Below are 10623 nucleotides of genomic sequence, written 5' to 3' on the forward strand. Positions count from 1 at the left end.
GGGGGGGACAAGATGGAGGACGGGGCAAGATGGCTGATGGGAACAAGATGGCTGCCGGGGGGGAAAGATGGAGGACGGGGCAAGATGGCTGCCACCTAAGGGATGGGGGGGACAAGATGGCTGCTGGGATAGGGGGGGACAAGATGGCTGCCACCTGCAGGACAGGGGGGGACAAGATGGCTGACAGGGGGCAAGATGGCGGACGTGGCAAGATGGCTGACGGGAACAAGATGGCTGCCGGGAACAAGATGGCTGCCGGGGGCCTGAGGGCCATGGGGGGCAACATGGAGGATGGGGGGCAAGATGGCCGCCACGGGACAAGATGGCGGCCGTGGTGCCCACGGGACAAGATGGCGGCCATGGTGTCCATGGGACAAGATGGCGTCACTGCGCTGGGACGTCGTGGGACAAGATGGCGGCCGGCGGGACAAGATGGCAGCCACGAGGCCAAGATGGCGGCCGCGGTGTCACGTGGGGCCGCGATGGCGCCACCGACGGGTCCCACAGCGCCCCCAGCGGCCGGATGGACACACAGCGCCCACAATTACCCCATTAATTACCCGATAAACCCCATTAATTACCCATTAATTACCTCATAACGCCATTAATTACGCTATAAACCCCATTAATTACCCATTAATTACCCCATAACCCCATTAATTACCCTATTAACCCCATTAATTACCCACTAATTACCCCAGAAACCCATTAATTACCCTATAAACCACATTAATTACCAATAATTACCCCATAACCCCATTAATTACCCTATAAACCCCATTAATTACCATTAATTACCCCATAACCCCATTAATTACCCTATAAACCCCATTAATTACCCATTAATTACCCTATAAACCCCATTAATTACCCGTTAATTACCCCAGAACCCCATTAATTACCCTATAAACCCCATTAATTACCCATTAATTACCCCATAACCCCATTAATTACCCTATAAAGCCCATTAATTACCAATAATTACACCATAACCCCATTAATTACCCTATTAACCCCATTAATTACCCCAGAACCTCATTAATTACTGTATAAACACCATTAATTACCCATTAATTACCCCATAACCCCATTAATTACCCATTAACTACCCTATAAACCTCATTAATTACCCATTAATTACCTCATAACCCCATTAATTACCCTATAAACCTCATTAATTACCCATTAAGTACCCCAGAACCCCATTAATTACCCTATAAACCCCATTAATCACCCATTAATTACCCCAGAACCCCATTAATTACCCATTAATTACCCCATAAATCTCATTAATTACCCATAAATTACCTATTAATCCCCATTAATCAGCCCTTAATTACCCATCCCCCACTAATTACCATTAATTACCCATTTCCCATTAATCCCCCATTAATTAACCCCCTATTAACACCCCCATTAATTACCCATTAATCACCCATTAATTACCATTAATTACCCACTCCCCATTAATTACCCACTCCCCATTAATTACCCACTCCCCATTAACCCCCCATTAATTAATCCCTAATTAATCCCCCATTATCCCCAATTACTCACCCCTTAATCACCCATTAACCCCCATTAATTACCATTAATTATTCTCCTAATTAACCCCCCATCAACCCCCCTCATTAACCACCCCCATCATTTCTAACCGCCATCTCCCCTCTCATTAACCCCCATTAACCCCCATTAACCCCCCCCCCGGCTCATTAACCCCCCCCTAATTAAACCCCATTAATGAATTACCCCTTAATTAGTGCCTCACCGCTCTGAGTGTGAGCAGCAGCCGCCCATAGGGAACACAATGATGGCCAATGGGAACCCCGAAGCAGAACTGTGAACAGGAACAGCACGTAGCTCTCGTTGTGCCACTTGTTGTCGGCCGTGTACCAGTCGGGCCCACACGAGCACTGCAAGCCCCTCGGGATGTACCTGCCCCATAGCGACCCATAGCGACCCATAGCGACCCATAGAGACACATAGAAGACCATAGAGACCCATAGCGACCCATAGAGACACATAGAGACCCATAGCGACCCATAGAGGACCCATAGAGACACATAGCGACCCATAGAGACCCATAGCGACCATAGAGACCATAGAGACACATAGAGACCCATAGAGACCCATAGCTCTCATTATCCGCCTGTTACCAGTCGGCCCAACACGAGCACTGCAGCCCCTCGGGATTACCTGCCATAGCGACCTAGAAGACCATAGCGACCATAGAGACCCATAGAGACCCATAGAGACACATAGAGACCCATAGAGACACATAGAGACCCATAGCGACCCATAGAGGACCCATAGAGACCCATAGAGACCCATAGAGACACATTAGACATCACATAGAACCCATAGGACCATAGAACCTAGAGACACATAGAGACCACATAGAGACCCATAGAGACCATAGAGACCCATTAGAGACCATAGAGACCCATAGAGAACATAGAGACCCCATAGAGACCACCATAGAGACACATAGAGACCCATAGAGACCATAGAGACCATAGAGACACATAGAGACCCATAGAGACCCATAGATGAACCCAGTAGAGACCATAGAAGACACATACGAGACCCATAGAGACCCATACGACCCATAGAGACCCACAGAGACCCATAGAGACCCATAGAGACACATTAGAGACACATAGGAGAACATTAGAGACCATAGAGACCCATATAGGACCATAGCTCTCATTATCCGCCGTTACCAGTCGGCCACACGAGCACTGCAGCCCCTCCGGATGTACCTGCCCCATAGCGACCCATAGAGACCCCATAGCGACCCATTAGAACCGCATAGAGAGCCATAGAGACCATAGCACCCAAGAACCATAAGACCATAGACCCATAGCGACCCATTAGAGACCCATAGGACCCATAGGACCATAGAGACCCATAGCGACCCATAGAGACCATAGCGACCCATAGAACCCATAGAGACCATAGAGACACATAGAGACCCATAAGACACATAGAGCCATATAGAAATCCATAGAGACCCATAGAGACCCATAGCGAACCCATAGGACCCATAGCGACCATAGAACACATAGAACCCATAGAGACCCATAGAGACCCATAGCGGACCCATAGAAGCCCATAGCGACCCATAGAGACCATAGAGACACATAGAGGACACATAGAGACACATAGAGACCCATAGCTCTCATTATCCGCCATGACCAGTCGGCCCACACGGGCACTGCAGCCCCTCTCGGATGTACGCTCGCCCCATAGCGACCCATAGCAGACCATAGAGGACACATTAGAGACCCATAGAGACAGCATAGAGACCCATAGGCGACCCATAGAGGACACATAGAGACCCATAGCGACCCATAAGAGACCACATCGACCCATAGAGACCGCATAGAGACCCATAGAGACCATAGCGACCCATAGAGACCCATAGCGACCCATAGAGACCCAAGAAATCCTAGAGACCCACAGCGCCACCTAGCGGCCAACAGACGCATTGCAACCCATAAGAATACATTCACACAGCGCCATCCCAGCGGCCATTAGTTGCATTGCACCCTGTAATGTCCGCATAGCGCCACCCAGCGGCCATTAGTTGTTATTGCACCCCATAGCTCTCATTAATCCGCCGTGTACCAGTCGGGGCCCACACGAGCACTGCAGCCCTCGGGATGTACCTGCCCCATAGCGACCCATAGAGACCCATAGCGACCCATAGAGACCCATAGAGACCCATAGCGACCCATAGAGACCCATAGAAATCCATAGAGACCCACACGCCACCTAGCGGCAACAGACGCATTGCAACCCATAGAAATTACAGTCACACAGCGCCACCTAGCGGCCATTAGTTGTATTGCACCATGTAATGTCCATAGCGCCCCATAGCCGGCCATTAGTTGCATTGCACCCCATAGGCTCTCATTATCCGCGTGTACCAGTCGGGCCCACACGAGCACTGCAGCCCCTCGGGGATGTACCTGCCCCATAGCGGACCCATAGAGCCCATAGAGACCATAGAGACCCATAAGAGACCCATAGAGACACATAGAGACCCATAGAGACCATAGAGACCCATAGAAATCCATAGAGACCCACAGCGCCACTAGCGGCCAACAGACGCATTGCAACCCCATAGAAATACATTCACACAGCGCCTCCCAGCGGCCATAGTTTGCATTGCACCCTGTAATGTCCACATAGCGGCCACCTAGCGGCCATTAGTTGCATTGCACCCTGTAATGTCCCATAGCGCCCCATAGCGGCCATTAGTTGCATTGCACCCCATAGCTCTCATTATCCGCCGTGTACCAGTCGGGCCCACACGAGCATGTCAGCCCTCCAGGATGTACCTGCCATAGCGACCCATTAGACCCATAGAGACCCATAGCACCCATAGAGACCCATAGAGACCCATAAGACCCATAGCGACCCATAGAGACCCATAGAGACCCATAGAGACCATAGAAATCCATAGAGACCCATAAGACCCATAGAGACCCAATAGAGACACAATAGAGACCCATAGCGACCCATAGAGACCCATAGAGACTCATAGAGACCCAATAGAGAGCCCATAGAGACCATAGAGACACATAGAGACCCATAGCACCCAGGAGACCCATAGAGACCCATAGAGACCCATAGAGCCCATAGCGACCGCATACGAGACCCATGCGACCCATAGAGACCCATAGAGACCCATAGAGACCCATAGAATCCATAGTGACCCACAGCGCCACCTAGCGGCCAACAGATGCATTACACCCCATAGAAATACATTCACACAGCGCCACCTAGCGGCCATTAGTTGCATCGCACCCCATAGCTCTCATTATCCGCCGTGTACCAGTCGGGCCCACACGAGCACTGCAGCCCTCGGGATGTACCTGCCCCATAGCGACCCATAGAGACCCATAGAGACCATAGAGACCCATAGAGGACACATAGAGACCCATAGCGACCCATAGAGACCCATAGAGACCCATAGCACCCATAGAGACCATAGAGACCATAGGAGCCCATAGCTCTCATTATCCGCCGTGTACCAGTCGGGCCCACACGAGCACTGCAGCCCCTCCGGGATGTACCTGCCCCATAGCGACCCATAGAGACCCATAGAGACCCATAGAGACCCATAGAGACACATAGAGACCCATAGCGACCATAGAGACCATAGAGACCCATAGCGACCCATAGAGGACCAGTAGAAAATCCATAGTGGACCCACAGCGCCACCTAGCGGCCAACAGGACGCATTGCAACCCATAGAAATACATTCACACAGCGCACCAGCGGCCATTAGTTGCATTGCACCAAATGTAAATGTCCCATAGCGCCACCTAGCGGCCCATATAGCTTGCCATCGCACCCGCTAGCTTCATTAATCCGCCGCTTGTACCAGTCAGGCCCACACGAGCACTGCAAGCCCTCCGGATGTACCTGCCCCATACGACCCATAGAAACACTGAGCCCCATAGCTGCCCCATAGAGACACATAGAAACACATAGAGACCCAGCAGCGCCACCTAGCGGCCAACAAGACGCATTGCAACCCATTAGAAATACATTCACACAGGCGCCACCTAGCCGGCCATTAGATTGCATTGCACCCTGTAATGTCCCATAGCGACCATAGAGACCCCATAGAGACCCATAAGACCCATAGAGACCCATAGAGACCCATAGAGACCCATAGAGACACATAGAGACCCATAGAGACCCATAGCTCTCATTATCCGCCGTGTACCAGTCGGGCCCACACGAGCACTGCAGGCCCCTCCGGGATGTACCTGCCCATAGCGACCCATAGAGACCATAGCGACCCATAGAGACCCATAGGAGACCATTAGCTCTCATTATCCGCGCGTGTACCAGTCGGGCCCACACGAGCACTGCAGCCCCTCCGGGATGTACCTGCCCCATAGCGACCCATTAGAGACCCATAGAGACCATAGCGACCCATAGAGACCCAATAGAGACCCATAGAGACCCATAGCGTCTCATTATCCGCCGGTGTACCAGTCGGGCCCACACGAGCCACTGCAGCCCCTCCGGGATGTACCTGCCCCATTAAGCGACCCATAGAAGACCCATAGAGACCCATAGAGACCCATAGAGACACATAGAGGACCCATAGCGGACCCTAGAGACCCATAGCGACCCATAGAGACCCATAGAAATCCATAGAGACCCACAGCGCCACCTAGCGGCCAACAGACGCATTGCAACCCATAGAAATACATTCACACAGCGCCACCCAGCGGCCAACAGATGCATTGCAACCCATAGAAATACATTCACACAGCGCCACCCAGCGGCCATTAGTTGTATTGCACCCTGTAATGTCCCATAGCGCCCCATAGCGGCCATTAGTTGTATTGCACCCTGTAATGTCCCATAGCGCCCATAGCGGCCATTAGTTGCATTTACACCCCATAGTCTCATTATCCGCCGTGTACCAGTCGGGGCCCACACGGCACTGCAGCCCCTCCGGGATGTACCTGCCCCATAGCGACCCATAGAGACCCATAGCAACCCATAGAGACACATAGGACACCATATAGCAGACCCATGGAGACCATAGAGACCCCATAGAGACCCATAGAGACCCCACAGAGCCCCATGGAAACCCATAGAGACCATAGCGCCCCATAGCGCCACTAGCGACCAACAGACGCATTGAACCGCATTGCAATAACAATTCACACAGCGCCACCTAGCGGCCAAATAGCTGCACTGCACCCTGCAATGCATGATGAACCCTGCCCCACACACTGACCCCCAGCCCACACAACATTGACCCCAGCCCACACACACTGACCCCAGCCCCACACACTGACCCAGCCCCACACATGACCCCCAGCCCCATACACCGTGACCCCCCATACACCCCCCCAGCCACACACTGACCCCAGCCCCACACACTGACCCCACACACTGACCCCAGCCCCACACATTGACCCCCAGCCCCACACATTGACCCCCAGCCCCACACATCACCCCACACATTGACCCCCATACACCCCCCAGCCCCACACATTGACCCCCAGCCCACACATCACCCCACACATTGACCCCCATACACCCCCAGCCCACCATATTGACCCCCAGCCCCACACATCAGCCCCCCATACACCCCCTAGCCCCACATATTGACCCCCAGCCCACACCACTGACCCCAGCCCCACACATCAACCCACACATTGACCCCCCATACCACCCCCAGCCCACACACTGAACCAGCCCCACACACTGACCCCAGCCCACACATTTTACCTGCTCCACCCGAACAAGCGGCGGTGCGGACGCCACCAGCCCCAGTATCCACGTGGCGGCACAGCCCAGCACCGCGTGGCTGCCGCGGAAGGTGAAGTTTCCGAGCGGTTTGCAGATCACCAGGAAACCGGCTCGAACGCCACCACGCCAGAGACCACAGGCTGACCATGCCTACAATGGGGCACCTATGGGTCACAGCCGCGTCTATGGGTCACAGCGCCCCACAGATCCCCCATAACCCCCATAGACCCCCATATCCCCTTATAGACCCCCATAGACACCCATATCCACCCCATATCCCCTTATAGACCCCCATAGACCCCCATAGACCCCCATATCTGGCCACCACGGCCAGAGACCACAGGCTGACCATGCCTACAATGGGGCACCTATGGGTCACAGCGCCGGCCATGGGTCACAGCGCCCCACAGATCCCCCATAACTCCCCATATCCACCCCATATCCCCCCATAGATCCCCATATCCACCCCATAACCCCTCCTAGACCACCATAACCGCCCCATAACCCCCCCATATCCCCTTATAACCCCCATATCCCCCTTAATAGACCCCCATATCCCCCCATAATTCCCCCTTATAGACCCCATAATCCCCCCATAGTCCCCCATATCACCCTTATAGACCCCATATCTCCCCCATATCCCCCCATGATCGCCCAATATCCCCCTCAAATCCCCCATATCCCCCATTATCCCCAATCGCCCCATATCCCCCCTATCCCCCATATCCCCCTCATATCCCCCATATCCCCCTTATATCCCCTATATCCCCCCATAATCCCAATCCCCCATATCGCCCCATAACCCCCACATCCCCCATATCTCCCCCATATCCCCCCATATCTCCCCATAGATCCCCCCCACCTCCCAGCGTGGCGGCGAAGCCCTCGATCTTGCAGGCCTGGGTCCCACACTCCCCATATTCCCCCATAATCCCCCCCAAATCCCCCCATATTCCCCATATCCCCCCCATATCCCCCTTATAGACCCCCATAGACCCCCATATCCCCTTATAGACCCCCATAACCCCCATATCCCCCTTATAGACCCCCATATCCCCCCATATCCCCCTTATAGACCCCCATAACCCCCATATCCCCCTTATAGACCCTCATATCCCCCATATCCCCCCATATCCCCTCATATCCCCCATATCCCCCTTATAGACCCCCATATCCCCCTCATATCCCCCCATATCCCCATATCCCCCTTATAGACCCTTATATCCCCCTTATAGACCCCCAATCCCCCCACATCCCCCTTATAACCCCCTCATATCCCCCCATATCCCCCATATCCCCCCATATCTCCCATAGATCCCCCCCCCACCTCCCAGCGTGGCGGCGAAGCCCTCGATCTTGCAGGCCGTGGTCCCAAAGCGAAATACATCTGCGTGAAGCTGTAACAGGCCGTGGTGGAGCCCACCAGGATGACCAGCAGGTTGGCCAAAGCCAAATTAACCAGGATGTAATTAAGATGAGAACGAAGCTTCCGGTAACGAGCCGTGCAGAAGATGTCAACGTGTTAATGGGGACCCCAATGCGATCAATAGGAACATGAAGGCGGCCATGGCTCTGAATAGACCCGGGCTCCCTAAATGGGTCTGGGGGACTAAAAAGGGGCTGAGGGCTGAAATGTTGGGGGTGTCTAAAGGGAGGGGATGTAGAAATCCTCGGGAGCTCGGGGGGCGAGGGGGGTGCATGGTTATGGGATAGGGGGGTTATGGGGGGGTTATGGGGCGTCTATAAGGGATAGGGGGGATATGGGGGGATTATGGGGTCTATAAGGGGATATGGGGGATATGGGGTCTATAAGGGGGATATGGGGGATATTGGGGGGTTATGGGGGTCTATAAGGGAATATAGGGGCTATAAGGGATATGGGGGTCTATAAGGGGGATATGGGGTGATATGGGGGGATATGGAGGTCTATAAGGGGATATGGGGTTCTATTAAGGGGATAATGGGGGGATATGGGGCTATAAGGGGATATGGGGGATATGGGGGTCTATAAGGGAGATATGAGGGATATGGGGTCTATAAGGGGGCTATGGGGGGATATGGGGATTATAAGGGGGATACGGGGGATATGGGGGTCTGTAAGGGGGCTATGAGGGGTTATGGGGGGATTATGGGGGGATTATGGGGGGATATGGGGGGGTGAAGGGAGGTGGGGGGGACCCCAATAAAGGGGTCTGAGATCAATGAGTGGGGGCTGGTATGAATGAATGGGGTTTGATATGAATGAATGGGGTTTGATATGAATGAATGGGGTCTGAATCAATAAAGGGGGTCCAATATGAATGAATGGGGTCCAATACGAATGAATGGGGCCTGATATGAATGAATGGGGCCTGATATGAATGAATGGGGTCCAAGTCAATGAATGGGGCCTGAATCAATAAAGGGGGTCTGAGATCAATGAGTGGGGCCTGGTATGAATGAATGGGGTTTGATATGAATGAATGGGGTTTGATATGAATGAATGGGGTTTGATATGAATGAATGGGGTGTGAAGGGAGTTGGGGGGCAATGGGACCCCAATAAAGGGGGTCTGAATGAATGAGTGGGGTCTGGATCAGTAATGGGACCCTATGGGGGGCAATGGGACCCTATGGGGGGAATGGGATCCTATGGGGGTCAGTAATGGGACCCTATGGGGGATAATGGGACCCAATGGGGTCAGTAATGGGACCCTATGGGGGCAATGGGACCCTATGGGGGGCAATGGGACCCTATGGGGGGTAATGGGACCCTATGGGGGGGATGGAAATGGGGTGGGTGAGGATGAGGAGCCGATGGGTCGGGATGAAGACCTGTGGGGTAGGAAAGGGGAAATGGGGTCAGTAATGGGGCTGGGAATGGGGGATCAATCAATGGGGAATCAATTAATGGGGGATCAATTAATGGGGGATCAATCAATGGGGGATCAATGGGGGATCAATCAATGGGGAATCAATTAATGGGGGATCAATCAATGGGGGATCAATCAATGGGGAATCAATTAATGGGGGATTAATCAATGGGGACATAATTAATGGGGAATCAATTAATGGGGGATCAATCAATGGGGATCAATCAATGGGGAACCAATTAATCAATGGGGGCACAAATAATAGGGAATCAATCAATGGGGAATCAATGAATGGGGACACGATTAATGGGGAATCAGTCAATGGGGCCACAATCTATGGGGCTGTGATCAATGGGGCCTCAATCACTCAATGGGGCCGCGATCAATGGGGCCGCAATCTATGGGGCCGCAATCACTCAATGGGGCCGCATTCACTCAATGGGGCCGCAATCTATGGGGCCGCAATCACTCAATGGGGC

The 10623-nt window shown here is 52.9% G+C and overlaps 1 pseudogene; it reads right to left on the bottom strand.

Moving 5' to 3' along the window:
- Nucleotides 1–10623, bottom strand: part of LOC107307321 — a 16163-nt pseudogene that overhangs the window by 3613 nt on the left and 1927 nt on the right.

This window comes from Coturnix japonica, unplaced genomic scaffold, assembly GCF_001577835.2.
Source record: "Coturnix japonica isolate 7356 unplaced genomic scaffold, Coturnix japonica 2.1 chrUnrandom544, whole genome shotgun sequence".
NCBI classification, from domain to species: Eukaryota; Metazoa; Chordata; class Aves; order Galliformes; family Phasianidae; genus Coturnix; species Coturnix japonica.